The following is an 18,979-nucleotide window of genomic DNA, read 5'->3' on the forward strand; positions in this document are numbered from 1 at the left end:
GGTCCTCGCCGATACCCCAGGAGCAACAGTGTCCCTAATTTGCTAGGAAGTGGCGGTGCGGTCCCCTACGGCACTGCGTAGGATCCTACGGTCTTGGCGTGCATCCGTGCGTCGCTGCGGTCCGGTCCCAGGTCGACGGGCACGTGCACCTTCCGCCGACCACTGGCGACAACATCGATGTACTGTGGAGACCTCACGCCCCACGTGTTGAGCAATTCGGCGGTACGTCCACCCGGCCTCCCGCATGCCCACTATGCGCCCTCGCTCAAAGTCCGTCAACTGCACATACGGTTCACGTCCACGCTGTCGCGGCATGCTACCAGTGTTAAAGACTGTGATGGAGCTCCGTATGCCACGGCAAACTGGCTGACACTGACGGCGGCGGTGCACAAATGCTGTGCAGCTAGCGCCATTCGACGGCCAACACCGCGGTTCCTGGTGTGTCCGCTGTGCCGTGCGTGTGATCATTGCTTGTACAGCCCTCTCGCAGTGTCCGGAGCAAGTATGGAGGGTCTGACACACCGGTGTCAATGTGTTCTTTTTTCCATTTCCAGGAGTGTAGTTTAGAGCAGAAGTTGTCAAACTTATATTTTTAATGGCCAATATGCAGATTGTCGAGCAACACATCAAGCTGTATCTGTACCAATCTTATTATTAATTGGTAACATATATAAATTAGTATGTTATGAGCCCTGAAAGACTGTCTATAATAAGGATGCAGTAATTTGGCTGCTGTCCCCCAAGTACTAATCTTTAGAAGAGAGCACAGTTCAGAATACTTTGTGTGAACTGTTCTGTGCATTGCTGCCATCCTCAGTGATCCCAAAGTTGTTACACTGTAAGTGCATGAAAAAGTGTTGTGTTATCAGTGTGAGGCAACAATTAATTGATTACTAACAACATTTGTACTTATTGCTAAATATGTAATGCAGTATGAGACACAATCTTACAGGTTTAATAAACATTCTGAATGTCATTTATCTTTTACTCATTGTGTTGTATTACAGCACCATTATTTTAATTTCATATTCTTTCCTACAAATATCTACATTTGAAGATGATTGTCTGTAGAATGTGCATTCACCAATCACATGCCCATGAGTTGTCAGAAGACAAACAATGAAATATTCCTCCTCTCACATCCTCTAAATCAGCAGTGGCAGTGGCTCTGCCCGTGAGGTAAGTCGCCAGATTTACTTACCCGATGGCCAAACTAAACAATGTCAATCACAACTAAGCACATCTCAAAATATGGCTGTCTCAGTAAGTATTTTTGTTACTGAACAGGAAAACTACACTGGTAAGAAGCTTTTAACATTAACTGCCGTTTTTGGATTCAGCTTAGTCAGTAGATGTGCATTATTATAAACTATGGCAGAGAACTGTAGGCAGCACGAATACTTGGTTCAGGCAGATGTGGTTCGCAGGCTGCAGTTGAGCAGTAGCAGTTTGAGGTGAAAAGGCATCCTCCTTGTGGCAAGAAAAATGAGAGTGCACAAGTAGGTCAGACACTTTACCCAAATCAGATAGCATTACTGAATGAGATCATATAGCTGTGGCTACAGGTAGTCCCAGCAGGCCAAAAGGCAATGGGGTGGCACCAAGTGATGACAGTGAGGGTCAGTGCTGCAGGCAGCTCCAAGCCTCCATGGAGAAAGCAGACCCAGCAGCCGATAACGCTGCGCTGTCCACATACAGAGCTAAGCTATCACATTCTTTGTCAGCTGTTGGGCACACTAGTAACTTTCTAGAAAAGAATGATGAATTCCGATAGAAACCCAGTACACTACACTTCACAAGATGATGTAGAAGACCTTAATTGACATGAAAAGGATTAAGAAGGAACTAAGTAGCACAGAAGTGATTAGTACTGATATGTATTCAACGAGAATTTTTGAGAGGAGAAAATGGGTTTAGAATCCCCAAGTATTCTAGTGTCAGAACATGTGAAAGTGGAAACACAGGAAATTAATTGCAGTTATTCACTGTTTGCAGCCATTTATGATACTGAGTTAATGATAAATGAAGTGGAGACACAGTTGGCTGCAGAGGTGAAGACAGATGAGCAAAATGTTTTGTTATTGTCATTGACCGAAATGTTAGGCAGCCTCAAAGAGGAATTGCAAACCCTAATAAGTATGGGCAATGAAGAAATGACAAAGTTAAAATCTGATGTAAAATCTGACTTGGAAAATCAGTTTACTCAGTACCAATGAAAATTAGAGCAGAAGGTCGATGAAAAGTAGATTCAAAAGTAGATTCTGATCCAAATGAAGTGTGCAAAAATTTTGATGCATGAGTTAAGGAAACTGAAGGAAAGATAATATAAAGGTTGGAAGAACATGACACTGTCCATTGCACTTTCACTGAGCAAATTGAACAAAAGTATTTAGCATAGGAGCAGGCAGTAGGCCAAGAATTAAGTGTGTACATTTATTCTTTATGTGTGGTGCATAAAAAAGACAGGAACTCTTGTCAGGTGGTAGATGCATGGAAGTTAAATTACCGATGTGTGTGGAATTGTAGAAATCTGCCAAATGGAAAGTGAAGAGGGTAAGGTTGATCACCATACCATGGAATTTGTGAGTAGGATGTTGACAGTGGCAGAGAAAAATTACAGAGTGGGTGAGCAGAAGGCATTAACTATAATGCATAGTTTTCAGAAATTTGAAGGACATGCACTGGCAAACCACACTATAGCTTTCGATCTGGAGGAGGATGAATAGTTAGTGCTTAATGTCCCATCAACAATGAGGTCATTAGGGATGGAGTACAAGCTCGTCTAATGGAATGAAATTGGCTGTCCCCTTTCAAAGGAACCATTCTGGCACATGTCTGAAGTAATTTAGAGAAATCATGGAAAATTTGAATCTGGATGGCCAGATGTTGGTTTGACTTCTCATCTTCCTGAATGCAAGTTCAGTGTGCTATCAACTGCTTGGTCATTATAGTTTTGATGGATCGTAAGGCACTTAGTTTTATGAAAAGGTGCTGCCTTAGACATCCATGTTTAGCAAGAGGGGCCATGTATATGCAACAATTTGACCTGGAGTTCAGGTACAATAAAGACTGAGATAATCTCATAGCAGATGCATTGTCCATGTTACCTGCAGAGGGGGATAAGGCTGAGAAGTGCCAAATTCTGGAGGACTATGAAAGAGGTCAGAAGCCAAGTCACTGTTTGGCAAATCTGTCATGAAATTCAATGGAAACAGAACAGGGATAACCACCTAGCCCACGCGAAACAGATTTTGGGGTCTTGACAACATCTGAAGGTGAAGATATATTATAAAATCTACCAGTTCAGAGAAGAAAGAAAAATCAGAAAGACTGGAAGACCAAGCAAGGTGGTGCAGTGGTTGGCACATGGAACTTTGATTCGGGAGGATGATGGTTCAAATCCATGTCCAGTCATCCTGATTTAGATTCTCCCTTATTTCCCTAAATTGCTTCAGGCAAATGCCAGGATGGTTCCTTTGAAAGGGCACGCCTAACTTCCTACCGCATCCTTCCCTAATCTGATGGGACCAATGACCTCACAGTTTGGTTCCCTTCTCCAAATCAACCAACCAACAAAAGACTGGAAGTTGTGTTTTCTGAGTCACCTTGTCAATAATTGGTTTGATTCATGACAGATGTGGACATCATGGAGCATGCAAGCATATGGCCGTATTACAAGAGACAGTGATTTCTGAGAACACGTGAGGTGGGTGCATATGCGGATCGCTGCATCTGATCAGCATCAAAAAGCATGAACAGCTAGCATATCAATTCAAGGGCTTTGGCAGAGCTTTCAGCTGGAAGCACCTAGGCAGTTAATCACTGCAGATTTTTTGAATCCTTTGTTTGGGTATAGAAGGAGTTGCACTCATATATTCACAGTTTTAGATCTGTTCTCTAAACATGTGAAACTTTATCCACTAAGATGAGTGAAGGGCAAAATAATAAGTAGACTAACTGGAAAAGCATTATTTTTTCAAGTAGTCAAACCAACTGTATTGTTTGTTGTTGTTGTGGTCTTCAGTCCTGAGACTGGTTTGATGCAGCTCTCCATGCTACTCTATCCTGTGTAAGCTTCTTCATCTCCCAGTACCTATTGCAACCTACATCCTTCTGAATCTGCTTAGTGTATTCATCTCTTGGCCTCCCTCTATGATTTTTACCTACACGCTGCCCTCCAACACTAAACTGGTGATCCCTTGATGCCTCAGAACATGTCCTACCAACCGATCCCTTCTTCTAGTCAAGGTGTGCTACAAACTTCTCTTCTCCCCAATCCTATTCAGTACTTCCTCATTAGTTATGTGATCTACCCATCTAATCTTCAGCATTCTTCTGTAGCACCACATTTCGAAAGCTACTATTCTCTTCTTGTCCAAACTATTTATCGTCCATGTTTCACTTCCATACATGGCTACACTCCATACAAATACTTTCAGAAACGACTTCCTGACACTTATATCTATACTCGATGTTAACAAATTTCTCTTCTTCAGAAATGCTGTCCTTGCCATTGCCAGTCTACATTTTATATCCTCTCTACTTCAACCATCATCAGTTATTTTGCTCCCCAAATAGCAAAACTCCTTTACTACTTTAAGTCTCTCATTTCCTAATCTAATTCCCTCAGCATCGCCCAATTTAATTCGACTACATTCCATTATCCTTGTTTTGCTTTTGTTGATGTTCATCTTATATCCTCCTTTCAAGACACTATCCATTCCGTTCAACTGTTCTTCCAAGTCCTTTGCTGTCTCTGACATAATTACAATGTTATATTCATTGCCTATTGTGAATAAAATTCCGCCATTTAAAATTCTTTCAGACAAAACATTTTCCTCTTACTTCCTGTAATTCATCTTTCAAATTCATGAAAAGTTTTTCCAGCTTCGCTATGTGAGTTCTAGCATCCTCTTTCTTGTCACATTGAAGGTGAAAACATGTTCAGTCGTTACATACATGTAACTTGTCCAAAATTTCACATGTGTGGTTTCATATCAACATGAGCTTGGCTACAGATTTTCCTAGTGGACTGACTAATAAACTAAAGTCTTTCGCATCATATTTTAGTCAATGCTACTGTGCCACATTTTTTCCATTGTCGCATCTTCCGCCAATTCAACTATGTCTTCAAGCGCATAGCCGGCCGGAGTGGCCGACCGGTTCTAGGCGCTACAGTCTGGAGCCGCGCTACCGCTACAGTCGCAGGTTGAAATTCTGCCTCGGGTATGGATGTGTGTGATGTCCTTAGGTTAGTTAGGTTTAAGTAGTTCTAAGTTCTAGGGGACTGATGACCAAAGAAGTAAAGTCCCATAGAGCTCAGAGCCATTTGAAACATTTTTTATTCAAGTGCATACTCTCACAATAGCATCAACACAAGCCATTTCCATTTTGCCCAGTCTTCAGGTGCTTCAAGCACACCCACTTGTATTTTGTAGCCACCAACGCTGGCTGCCATTTTTGTTGAACACAAAAATAATGGGCAAATCCACAACATGTGACAAAAATTTATTCATGAACGAAAACAAATACTTTGCGGCTTTTTACGCGCGGCCGGGCTCATAACCTCTTAAGATTATTTATTTCAAACAGACTACAAAAGATATACTAAACATGGTTAACCAGAAATCACTCACAACAACCTATTAAAAAACCATTTTCAGTTTTACCCATAGCAGTATAATAAGGGGAGATGGTGCTACAGACTCAAGCCGGCTTCAGACATGCAACAAATGAGTCACCACAGCTTGCGGCATATGGTGGTTGCACTGCAGTTGCATGGGTGAAATCCCAGTTTTTGGTGGTGCAATTTAAGAGATTCATCACACCACAGAAAGTTCAGCTTGGTTGTACTTTGTTGCACCAAGTTCCTACCAGCACTGCTTCTTGGTGGCATTATTTCTGAACATAAGCATTCTACTGCAGTTATCGTGGAGTAATTGCTGCTGTATTCCATTCGATTTCAGTGTATTTCTGTTTTATTTCTGGAAAAAGTGAAAACAATGATCTGCAGGTACACTTTTGCAGCTTCTAGGACTATGTTTGTGTGTGTGGGTAATATTTGCAGACCAGTAACATATCCCACAATCTTAAAGGATTTTTGAATGAATAAATAGATAAACTTAATGTATGTAACCAAGAAAGTGAGTAACATAAAATTTGTAATTCATGAGACCAAGCATTGTGTAAATTGTGCATTATATGCAGGATAGAGTGTTATGTGGCAGCTGTTAAACTAAAAATTAGTTATTTGAAATGCCTATACGGTATCTACGAATACAATAAGATTCCAAAATTCTAAAATAGTGACATGCCTGCATATGATATTTACATGCCAGTTGTTGGTTAGTTTGCCATGTGATGTACTCTTTCTACGGGGTCAATCAATAAACTATCCTCCCAATCAGTTATCTTTAACGGTAATGATAAGGGAAAGGATTAATTCGCCCCAACGCTTCACTTTAGATTTTGCATTTATTGCCACGCCCTTCAGTGTAAACCACAGAACAAGCAAGTGTAACAATGAGAGAATATTTGCACTCGTAATATTTGCTGTATAACTTAAGAATTTCTTAATAAACAATAGAAATCTAAAATTATTCCTTTTTAACAAACATATTTTTAAGCCCATAAACAATAAAGATCAACGGTTAGTAGGTGACATAGAGGACAATCAGACATACATTACATGTTACACCATTATGAACAATCACTCTAAGAATTATAACCACAAATTAAAGAAGATTCATTTAAAGCAATTAACATCAATAACAAATAATTAAATCACATCTCAGAAAATTTATCAAAACCAAATCTTTCAGTTCCGTAACTATGTTGGATCATGGAATACGCCATATTACCGACACAGAAGGCTAAATTTTACTAACAAGCAATTTCTCCAAATCTAGAACTATCTTATTAGTGTACAATACTTAGGTTATCCAGAACTACTCTAATTTGCCTTTCTTGGGCATAACAGTGGAGTAGATAATTAACCTCTTATTTCATTCTCCTGGAACACTGAGCGGCAATAGACACTCGGGCAACTCTTACCCCAGCGTGGCTCGGGAAAGAGGATGGCTCCACCAGGAGGAGGAAACATTTACCCGAACTGAAAAGGGAACTCGTCTAACTTGAGCCACTAGGTTGGATGAAGACAAGTTGGCGATTTTCAATCATTAACCAAAGCTTGCTGGCCAGCAGACGAAAATTACAGAGGCAAAGGTAGCTTTATTTGTGCTCACAAGAATTGATAACTTCTGCAAATGTGATTTCAGCAGAACTACCTCCATAATATCAATACAGGACTTCGGAGCTGAGGAGAGCAAGTCAACAATGGTCTCTACCCCATAGGCCCAACATTTTAGACAGACCGAGCAACCGACATCAGTCGTGGCTAGGCGGATTACCATATAGAAACCTTAGCACTACCTTAAATATAATTAAATAGAGCTCTTAAATGCCATGGGGACTAAACTCCTTAACACAAGAATGTATACACAATAACGACGACTAAAGTTAAATATGCCTACATACTAAAACACAACAGATATTGGTGAACATTAACATAATCTTGCATTTCAGACATCCATAAAATTAATTGGCTCTATCTCTCTGCCAGACAGTACAAGGTTATTTAACATTTTACAATGTGCTTATCCAAAGAGTGACTTATGCCATCTATGGGAAAACATGGCTTGCAGAAGGTCCGCAGCCAAAAAATTCTTTTCTTTTGTTTCTTTACGACACGTGCCTTAAGTCAGCATGGCGTTCAAATGCGTGATCATGCAAGGGGGCAGTAACACACACGCAAGGCAAGTTCCGATCACAAACTCAAAGCAGAGAAACGTTGCCACACAGTTATTAATAGCTCCCACAACACCGGGAGATTGGCCCCGTCAGACGACGACCGTTGCACTAACTAGATGAAAAATCTTACTTTCAGTGACGACACTGCCTTCTGGAGGTTATTAGCAGCCACAGATGGACTTCATAGCTTCCCCAGCCCATGAACAGAAACTAAACATTGTCCAGAGATTTACGGCCTCTTGTTCCCTCATGCCCCAGGTTTTTGGGTCCATCCAGACTTAGCATAGAGAGACCAAGTGTCCCGCTGCAGAACGATCGTCCAGGGCCAAACAATCATCTCAGCTGCCTCGTCCGCCCTGGGCATGGCACACAGCACCTCCTCCCAGCGGGCGTGCTAGCAGTGTGCTCATGGAGGCTCCGCAACGCCTTCTAGGAAAGCGCAGAAACTCCAAACACGAGTAAACCAAGGGAAAAACAGGAACCATGGCAAGCGACACGGTTCACCGTGGCAGACAGGATTTTCGTCTCTGAGAGCTACTGTTCTTTTTCTTTTTTTTAAATAAATGTGTTTGTTTTCCCTTATTTATCCCTTTACAAAATCTATTTTGGGATCCAACATTTGGATTTCATCTTCCTTGTATTTAACTCTTGCCACAACTCAAAGACTATAATCTACACTATAATGTCCATATGATTTCAACTGAAGCCATAATGAAAACTGTGCAACTATGTATAATCTGTGGCATTCTATGTGATCAGTAGCTCACAATGGTACTAAAACAAGCTGCAAGCTATGGTGCCGCCGTATTAGATGTGTGTGAGAACTCAGCTTTACGCTGCATGGCAGTTTGAAGCCAGTGAGATATTAGACAATATGGCGGCAAGTGTACACGTAACTTTAAACCGCTCTGCAGTTTTTGAGGACTTAATTTCAATCAAGTGTATTGTTTGTGACGAAACAGTGCTAAACGGAGTTTGAATATGCGTGTTTAAACATAAATGGTGCCATTCACGCTGTTATGCTCAAGAAGATTTTCAAATACAGCGTAAATGTGACATAGAGTGTAACGGCCGCGAGATCGCGAGTGAAAAGTGCTACGCGGGAATAGAAGACAGCGTGCATGACGAACTTCAAAAAGAACTTGACATTATAAAAAAATATATAAAAACAATGGAAAATTTGGTACTAACCGTACGGGAACTGTCTGAATCGTCAAGGCAACAAGATCTCATTAATGCTAGCCATAAAATTCGTAGGTATGCACAACCAAATGTACAAAGTGTAAACAGTACGACTGTAACTAGAAATATGAACGAACTGATCACTCAAAAAGACACAAGTGAATTAAACGCAAGAAAATAAAGTGTTAATAGTGCATCTATGGATAAAAATATGAACAAACTATCCACACAAAAATATACAAGTGGATTAAACGGAGAAAAACACAAGGTAAATATTCGTAAGGAAAAAAAAGTAAACAACCACGTTATGCATAAGCAAGAATACAAGCAACAGACATATATTTTGGCAGATAGTCATGGGAGAGGAGTTACGGAAATTATGTGAAGAAATCACCCAGACCTTAATGTAACAGGCATCATCAAACCAGGCGCGCCATTACGCGAAATTCTGAAAAACAGTAACAACATATTAACGACCGGTAACAGCTGCATCATAATAGGAGGCGCAAATGATGTTTACTGTAATGAAACTTGGCGTGCAACGAGAATCCTAAAGGAAACAATCAAAAGGATGCCTCGAGTGCATTTCTACATTGTTAGTATCCCCAGGAGGCACGATCTGATGGAAAACTCGTGCGTAAACATCGAGATTGTTACAGCAAACAGGCTATTTGAGAAAATATGTAGAGGTTTCCAGAATACGACTTTCGTAGAGATAAACAGTGTTCAAAGAGAGCACTTCACAAGACATGGTCTCCACATGAACGTAAAAAGGAAAAAGATTATTAGTGCCGAAATACTTAAATTCATTAATGAGTCATCTGTAATGGAAGTGTCTCCAATCCCAATTCCGCCAAAACAAGAGTTGTCTGTAACAGTGGATCCATCATTATCTGCAGTAGAGCTACAACAAACACCAGTAGCAGCAGCAAAGGCTCAGATATTCTCAGCAGCAGTGTCAGATAAACCAATAGCAGCAGAATCACCACAATCATCAGCAGAGCTGTCGTCATCAGCAACAGCATCCAGAACAGCAGACCCCATAATACTACCTCAAGGCAATGAAAATGCATGTGAGGAAAACATACAAAGGTCATTAGCCGCAGCAGCTAACAAAGAAGGGCAGTCACCAAGTCGGGGAGCACAGGAGCCACCTGCAACAGACAGAAGAGGTGCCTGAGGCCTGGGAGATCAACAGCAGAAGCAGCTTCCAATCAAGACAGCTGCCTGAGGACTAGGAGACCTGCTACACTGAGTGAGGATTTTTTATGGTACCGAGTAAGCAGAAAGAGAACATGGAAAAAGATGTAAGTAAAACTGTCCATCTTAAATACCAGTGTGACAATAGTGAGAGGAATATAAACACCGGACAAAGATACGATCCAGATTTAATGACACAAACTGAAAAAAATCACTGCATAGTACCAGAAGCAAAGGGAGCAAGTGAAGTGCTTAGTATATTACAGGAAGGGGAACTATTACATTTAAAGCCAACTGTCAGAATACTTCACCAAAATGTTCAATACATAAACAATAAAACAGAGGAACTAGAGGTAATATTACAGGAGTATAGGCCAAACATTCTAGTAGTTACAGAACATGGGCTAAAAGAAAATCACATAGGAATGTACAACTTGCAGAATTATGTGAAAGTAGCCAGTTTTTGCAGAACTTCCTATAAAGGTGGTGGGGTTGCCATTTTTTCTAACTATAAATCAACTAAAGCCATAAATACAACAAAATATGCAATAGAATTGAGCTTTGAAGCTACAGCACTGGAAACTAAAATTGCTGGGAATTTATGTTGTGTATTAGGTTTGTATCGATCACCAAATGGTATAATTAAAACCTTCTTTGAACAGCTGGAAGATATAATCCAACACCTCTCAAAAACATATGCTTATTTGATCATTATAGGAGATCTGAACATAGACACAAGTAAAAATACTGACAATACTAAGACCCTACTGGACTTATTGTGCATATACAATCTAAAAATAAAAATAGATAAACCAACCAGAGTAACAAAGCATAGTGAAACTATTATTGATCATGTAATAACAAATATTCCTACATGCTATTGTGACACACAGGTAATAAACTCCACATTAGCAGACCATTTTGCAATCATGATAGACATAAATATAAAGACTAGTGATTCAGTGCAGAAGATATGGGAGATGAGAAGACAGAACTACCCACATAACATAAATCTGCTAAAAAAGATGTTAGAGGCAGAAAACTGGGAAACAATATATGCAGCTAAAGATGCAAACACCAAATGGAACCAGTTTTATTCTTTATTTAATTATTATTATGATGTTACATGTCATGTTAGTAAAAGGCTTGTCAAACAGCAACAAAAAAAGAAAAGCTGGGTGACTGGAGAAGTAATCCATGCCAGAAATAATCTGAGAGTGTATTATGACCTCTCCAAACAAAAAAATAATGAGGCCTACAACACACTGTATAAAATAAAAAAGAAAGAGTACTGTAGTTTTATCAGAAAAACTAAAGCATCATTCATCAGGATGTCTATAGATAAGGGAAAGAACTACTCAAAAGGTTTATGGTCGTTCATTAATGGAGAGAGAGGAAAAGTAACAAATCGGGCAGAGGACATCTGCCCACTGATGAGTGGGAAAAGCAACGCAAACCCTCTAGAAGTAGCCAATACTTTTAACAGATATTATATTACTGTAGCAGACGAATTAATAAGTCAAAATAAAACAAATGCAGTAAGTAAATTGTTAAACCCCCCACATACAAATCATACTATGGTTTTCATACCTACAACAGATGCAGAAGTGTGGAACCTAATAAAACAACTTAAAATTAAACATTCTTCTGGCTTGGATGGTGTCACATCACATCTCATAAAGGAATGCAGAGAATGTATATTAAAACCATTGACACATATGCTGAATGCTGCGATAGAAGAAGGTATATTTCCAGATTCACTGAAAGTAAGTAAAGTGAAGCCAATATTTAAGAAAGGGAACAGGGATGAATTAGGAAATTACAGGCCAATATCATTGATCTCAACATTTGCTAAAATCTATGAAATGATAATAAAGAATAGAATTGTAAGTTTTATAACAAAGTACAGTATACTGCATTCATCACAACATGGTTTCAGAGAAGGGAAGTCAACAAAAACAGCATCAACAGATATAACTGAGCACATTCTTAATTTACTTGACAGGCAACAAAAGACTTGTGGGATTTTTATGGACCTATCTAAGGCATTTGATTGTGTGAACCACTCAAAATTAATGATGAAATTATATCAGTATGGAATTAGAGGAAAATGCTATGACATACTTAAATCATACATTACAAATAGGAAACAATGCACAGAAATCAGACATACTAGTGGGGGAAATATAACAAACTACATATCAGAATTACAAACAGTTAAACACGGTGTGCCGCAAGGGTCTGTGCTTGGGCCAATACTATTTATACTCTACGTAAATGACTTCCCTAGCTATATAAATCAGAAACTTATAATGTATGCTGATGACACAACAATCATTTGCACAGCTGACACAAAGGAGGAGCTTGAGAAGGAAGCTCTCCTGACTATTGAAAATGCAAATAAATATTTAACACAAAACAACCTGTTTATGAATCAGTCTAAAACAATGAATGTAGTATTTCAGAACAAGCATAGTGAAAATTATAATATAAATGTTAATATAAATGGAAAGACTATTAAAGAAGTAACCAGCACAAATTTTCTAGGAACTATAATAGACAAACATTTGGCATGGGGGGAGCACATAGATGCACTGTGTAAAAAGATAAACAAACAGATCTTCATCATGCATAAAACAGCTAAGACTGTGGGTGATAAAGTCTTCAGATCAATGTATTATGGACGTGTCTTCCCACATTTGTCTTATTCAGTTCATATATGGGAAAATGCACAAGCTGGCTACCTAAAAAGAATATTCACAATTCAGAAAAGGGCAGTGAGATGCATTGCAAAAATACCACCAAGACAGACCTGTAGGCAAGCTTTTGTACACTATAATATAATGACAGTATATTCACTGTATATATACCAAAGTATAATGGTGGTAAGGTCAAGTGATAAACACCTCCTAAATAAAGATGTACACAAACACGGTACAAGAGGAAATGAAAATTACTACATGAGAAACAGAAATCTAAAACTGACTATGACTGCCCCAGAAGAAGCAGGCAAAAGGTTCTTTAATAAACTCCCCAAAATCATTAAAAAAGAAACAGATCTAAAATGTTTTAAAAATCATTTGAAACTATATCTCACAGAGAAATGTATATACAGTTTGAGTGAATATTAAGATGGTGTTTAAATATATCATTACTGAAATTACCTGTAAAAATTATCATTTCTGTATGTTTTTTTTATTTGTGTGTACGTATAATGTGAAACATGTAAAACCTTTGTATGATTATGGACTATTTCTGTTTAATCATTTGTTTCATTTATATATATATTGAAATCAAGTTTGATGTTAATAGGCTATTGTATGACACACCCAATACTCTCAGCTGGATTTTCAGCTGGAGTCCATGGGCAAAGAATAAATAAATAAATAAATAAATGTTGGATGCCCTGAAACATTAGCAGACTATTGCTTAAGACTGCTTCTTGTTCTTAATTTTTGTCTTGTGCAAGCAACAGTTGTTTCAATTAGTTAATTTTATACGTATTTCGTAAATAACACAATGATAGGAAGATATTTTGACTCTTTTTTCTGGTCTTAAATGAATATTTGAGCCAACACTATGACATTTAGCCTCATTAATGTAACCTAGTTTATATTATACATTTCAAATAAACAGGAAGAGAAGTATATAATGTGAAAATGCTGCTTCTGTAATCCAGCATTTTCCTTGATGCAAACTGACGAAAATTATCTTTGGTCTATATCATCTTCCAAAAAATTCTTAGAACATATTTTGACACATTTGATCAGCTTCCAATCTTTCCTTTTCGGAGCGTACACTCATGTGTCATGTGTAAAATAATTTCCATGGATCAGGATTGCTACAAACTTTACTGACAGTTGTTGCCAAAAACTGTCAAATGTAACACAAGAGACAAAGAAACTATGAATAACACTAAAATGCAAGGAATAACAGAACTGCCAACTGGGTCTGTCCCAGAGCATAAAAAACAACTTGCACTGTGTGTGCTTCACTGTGACTGCTCTTACACAATCCACTTTCACCCCTCCACGCCCCCCCCCCCCTCCCCACAGTAAAACGGAGCTCCAAGGACGTAAGAGTATTTTTATTTTTTTTTAAACAATTTCGTCAGGACAGCACGAACGCAATTTGATATTATGTGTCTCCCCGCTTTGGAACATCTTACATGTGTCTGTGGCTTAACCTTTTGGGTTTGTCTAAATGTGTGACCAGTGGTGTGCTTCTTTCCTGAGTTCTTTCCTCTTCCTAAGCTTCCTGCAATACAGATACTATTTCTTCCTTCTAAGGAGTCAGTTTTTCGTTTTCTATTGCACTCTACTTGCATCGTATGCTCACCTCTTTTAAACACCTAATAAGGTCCAGAGAACAGCGATTAAAGCAGCAGTCACCCAGTGTCTGTCCTTAACCACACACAGTGGCAGTGTAACTAAGTTCTTTGGGTATGAATGGCTTGCCTTCGCCATGACGTAAGCATGATGCTGGGCAGAGCTATAGGCCTTTGTACTGGCTCTGGGATGTATGGCATTTACTCTATCTCAAACTCTGTTGGTGACATGAAGAAATTTGCTGTCAGATTGAAGGCCTCACCATAAACCAATTCTGCTGTGGACGCTACTAAATCTGTTTTACAAGTGATCCTCAGGCCCAGTGATACTAATGGCAGTGCCGAAGTCAACTCTCAGTGTGGGACACCAGTGCAACTTTCAATGTTCTGTGCCAGCAGTTGACCATACCATTACCTGCTGGTTGGTAGGCAGTCATGCAGTGATGCCAGCTTCAAGAATAACCAATGTTCAAACTGATGGCCTTGGTCAATTCGATTCAATTCAATTCAATTTTTATTATCACATAACATGTCTTATACAACCAAAGATTGTGACATAGGTGACTTGTCAGTTTTACACTATACATAACAATACTAAAAATAGACAATAAACTAATAATATATGTGGTGTAACATCTTCAGAGAGGTATTTTAATTACAATTATAATGCATTGTTGCCATTCATGAAATCTTCTACACTATAGTAACATTTATCTTTCAGATATTTTTCCAGGTCCCTTTTGGTACTTTTTACATTTGAGTCATCTATATCGTTCCATATTTTATTTACAAATTTCATGCCCATATAGTACGGTGTTTTTTCACATGATTTTAAACAGTGGGTAGGTAACATGTAGCTCGTTCTATATCTAGTATCATACTGATGCAAGAAGAAGTTGCCCTCAAAAAGTTGTGGGTTTCTTTTCGTGAAAGTAAGAGTTTCATAGATGTATATGCTTGGAATGCACATTAGATCTAGTTTTACAAATAAAGGTTTGCAATGTTGCTTTGGTTTTGCTTCCACCATTGCTCGGATAATTCTTTTTTGTAGTCAAAAACCGCTAAGTAAATTTGTTTTTTCAGACCCCCAGAAAATTATACTATACCTAATGACTGAAACAAAATATGCATTATACACAGTTTTTCTTACAGCTGAATCAGTAATACTATACAAGAATGAAACTTTGTTCTGTAACGATGTCTCAGTTTCCTTTAAAAGTGATAGTGATGTGTGTAAAATCTGCGTAAAAAAGGTAAAAAGAGGTATCCTATGCATCCAGTGCAGGTCGTGGTATCACGACAAATGTGTGAAAGTGAATTTAAAATATATAAAAGACGAACATGACTGGACATGCCGTCAGTGCGTTGTGAGTGTCACGAAAAATGAAGTAATGGACACGATAAAATCAAAAGAAAAAAGAACTTCGGCAGAAATATCAAGAACTGGAAACGAAATACAAAGAGAGAGAGCGAGATCATCGTCTAGCGCAAGACAGTGTTGTTAACCGTCGTTCGGCGCAAAAAATGTGGCGTCTGCCGAAAAAAAAACAAATAAACAGACAGTGAGTACAGTTCTGGCGATACCGCTATCAAATAAATTCATAGCACTAGACGAAGACTGTGATAAGACAACGAACAATGATGAACAAAAATCGATGATGAAACTTCCGATCGAGTGAACATTCAAGAAAACATCTAATACGAAAAATAAACCAGCGAACATCAAACGACGAGTTGTTGTACTTGGTGATAGCCACGCCAAGAAAATTGCCGAAAAAATAAATGAATACAGTACGTTACTCACGGCAACAGGTATGACGAAACCCAGTGCACCTTTGACTGATATAATTAAGAGCAGCAACTCACTTAATGAGCTATCTAAGAATGATGCCGTCATAATCATGGGTGGAAGTAACGATGTATACAGAAATGAGAGCAAACATGCGACTCAGTGTTTAAAAACTACATTACTTGATCTGAAAGTTCCGAACATCATAGTTACTAGCTTGCCTCACAGATACGACCTGCAAAACAATTCCATCATAAATCTGGAGCTTGCAAAAGTAAACAGATAGTTCTACACAATATGCAAGTCCCAACAAAGTGTAACATTTTTTGATCTTCCAGATGCAAGAGATTTGTTTACGAAACATGGACTACATTATAATAACGCTGGCAAGTCACACGTTGGCAAAATGCCAGCGAAATTAATACAAAAAGGCGACGAAGTTGCAAGAAAACCAATTGCTATGCAACCAGTTTCGACCAAGGAAATGGATAAACTGGAAAACAATTTCAGAATCGCAGCCACAGCGGCAGCTCAAACAGGAACATCACGTTCAGAAGATGAGACGGTGCCAGAACCAGCCTCAGAACATACAGCAGAGACAAATTATCTTCAAGAAAACTGTACCTACTCATCAACCAGATGCTCACACACAGGGAAACTGATGAATGGGTCCAGTTCTTTCCGAATTTGGCCCAATACAACGAATCCAGAACAAGCAGTCAACACTCAGGTGGACGCTCCATTACTTTATAGTCAAATTAGTTTTAAAGACCCTCTACCAAATAATATATGCAGCAGTAGTAATTTCGTTATGCACTTAAACATCAGAGGTCTGTCTGAAGGAATGATCAGGAAGCTTTATGATATAGAAATTTTGCTAGAAAGTGTGAAACAATCTGTGAAAGTAATATGCCTTAATGAACATTGGCTAAAATCTGAAAATAGGAGTCTCCTAAATAAACTTACAAGTTATAAACTGGCTACCAGCTTTTGTAGGATCAATGGGTCTGGAAGCTCTTGCATACTAGTTCATTCCACGGTAGACTATGATATCAGACAGAATTTTAGCCACCTGAATGAAGAGGGTACATTTGAAAGTTGTTGTATAGAACTTAAAGAGTATAACATACTAATTATCAGCATATATCACACCCCTGGGTACCATATAAGCTCTGTATTTTTAGATAAGTTTGATACATTGCTACATACATTAAAATGTGAGAAACTGTACAAGAAAGTGGTTATATGTGCTGACTTCAACATAGATGTAAGGACTGATGACAAATTTTCTTCACACTAAAAGAACCTGGTAGCCACAAATGAGCTAAATCTCAATTTTGATCAGTATACAAGAATTACAGCAACCTCTGCTACATGTATTAACAATATTGTAAGTAGTTATAATTATTGTGTAAAAGAAAAGTTTCTTCTAGATTTAGGAGTATCAGACCATAAAGCACTATTTGTATCACTACCGAAGCAAAATTCAGTCTGCACAACAAAAAGATGTAGGAATTTCAGTCAAGAAAAAGTGGAAGTATTTTGCAAAAAACTAAGCCAAACCAAGTGGACAGTCAGCAAACACACTTCCACAAGTGACAATTAGAATAACTTTTTAACTGAATTCTTGGGTATATTCAATGAATGCTTCCCTTTTGTAACAGTGAGGATCAGGTGCCAAAAAAGTAGATCCTTGGTAAGAAAAGGAATTAGAGTGTCTAGTGCTACTAAAAGGAAACTGCATATGGAGGCAAAAGTAAATCGAAGCCCTCAATTTCTTCAGTATGTAAGCACATACAAAAAAACATTTGACAAAATAGTTAAACTAGCAAAACGTACTGCGAGTAATAACTTCATTTTAAATCCAAAAAACAAATCAAAAGCTGTTTGGTCTGTTATAAGAAGCGAAGTTGGCAGTGAGGCAGAGAGAAAATGCCCTTCTAAAATAGTGATAAATGGTAGAGCTGTTACAGAACCCAGTGCCATTTGTGAATCATTCAGTGACTTTTTCATAAACTGCAACAAATTTGGTGACTGTTCACCACCAAAAACAAAGCCCAATATGGCAGATAGCAATTGCCCATGTTTTAAGTTTTCTCATGTTTCCATCTCAGATGTCATCAAAATCATAATGTCCCTAAAAAATTCAAAATCTGTGGGGTGGGATGAGGTCCCCACTGAAATAATAAAAATAGTCCGCCACAGTATTGCATATCCACTCTTTCATAATCAACCAATCTTTTGATGAGGGATGTTTCCCAGATCGATTAAAATATGCCGAAGTTCGGCCCATACATAAAAAAGGCAAACAAGATGAATTGGGCAACTATAGGCCAATCTCACTGTTACCAATTTTCTCAAAAATATTTGAAAGAGCTGCATGTGATCAGATCGAAAATCACAATTCATCTAACAGTATTATCTTAGGCAATCAATATGGTTTCAGAAAAGGCCCCAGCGCAATCCATGCAATAAATGAATTAGTCACAAAAGTCAACAGATGTCTTGATGATAGAATGTGTGTGTCAGGCATCTTTTGTGATCTGTCCAAAGCCTTCAACACAGTAAATCATGACCTGCTTCTCCAAAAATTGGCACGCTATGGTTTTCAAGGTAAATCTCTTAGCTGGATGTCATCATACTTGGCAAACAGAAAACAAAGAGTACTTATT

The sequence above is a fragment of the Schistocerca piceifrons genome, chromosome 3 (assembly GCF_021461385.2).
Source record: "Schistocerca piceifrons isolate TAMUIC-IGC-003096 chromosome 3, iqSchPice1.1, whole genome shotgun sequence".
Classification (NCBI taxonomy): domain Eukaryota; kingdom Metazoa; phylum Arthropoda; class Insecta; order Orthoptera; family Acrididae; genus Schistocerca; species Schistocerca piceifrons.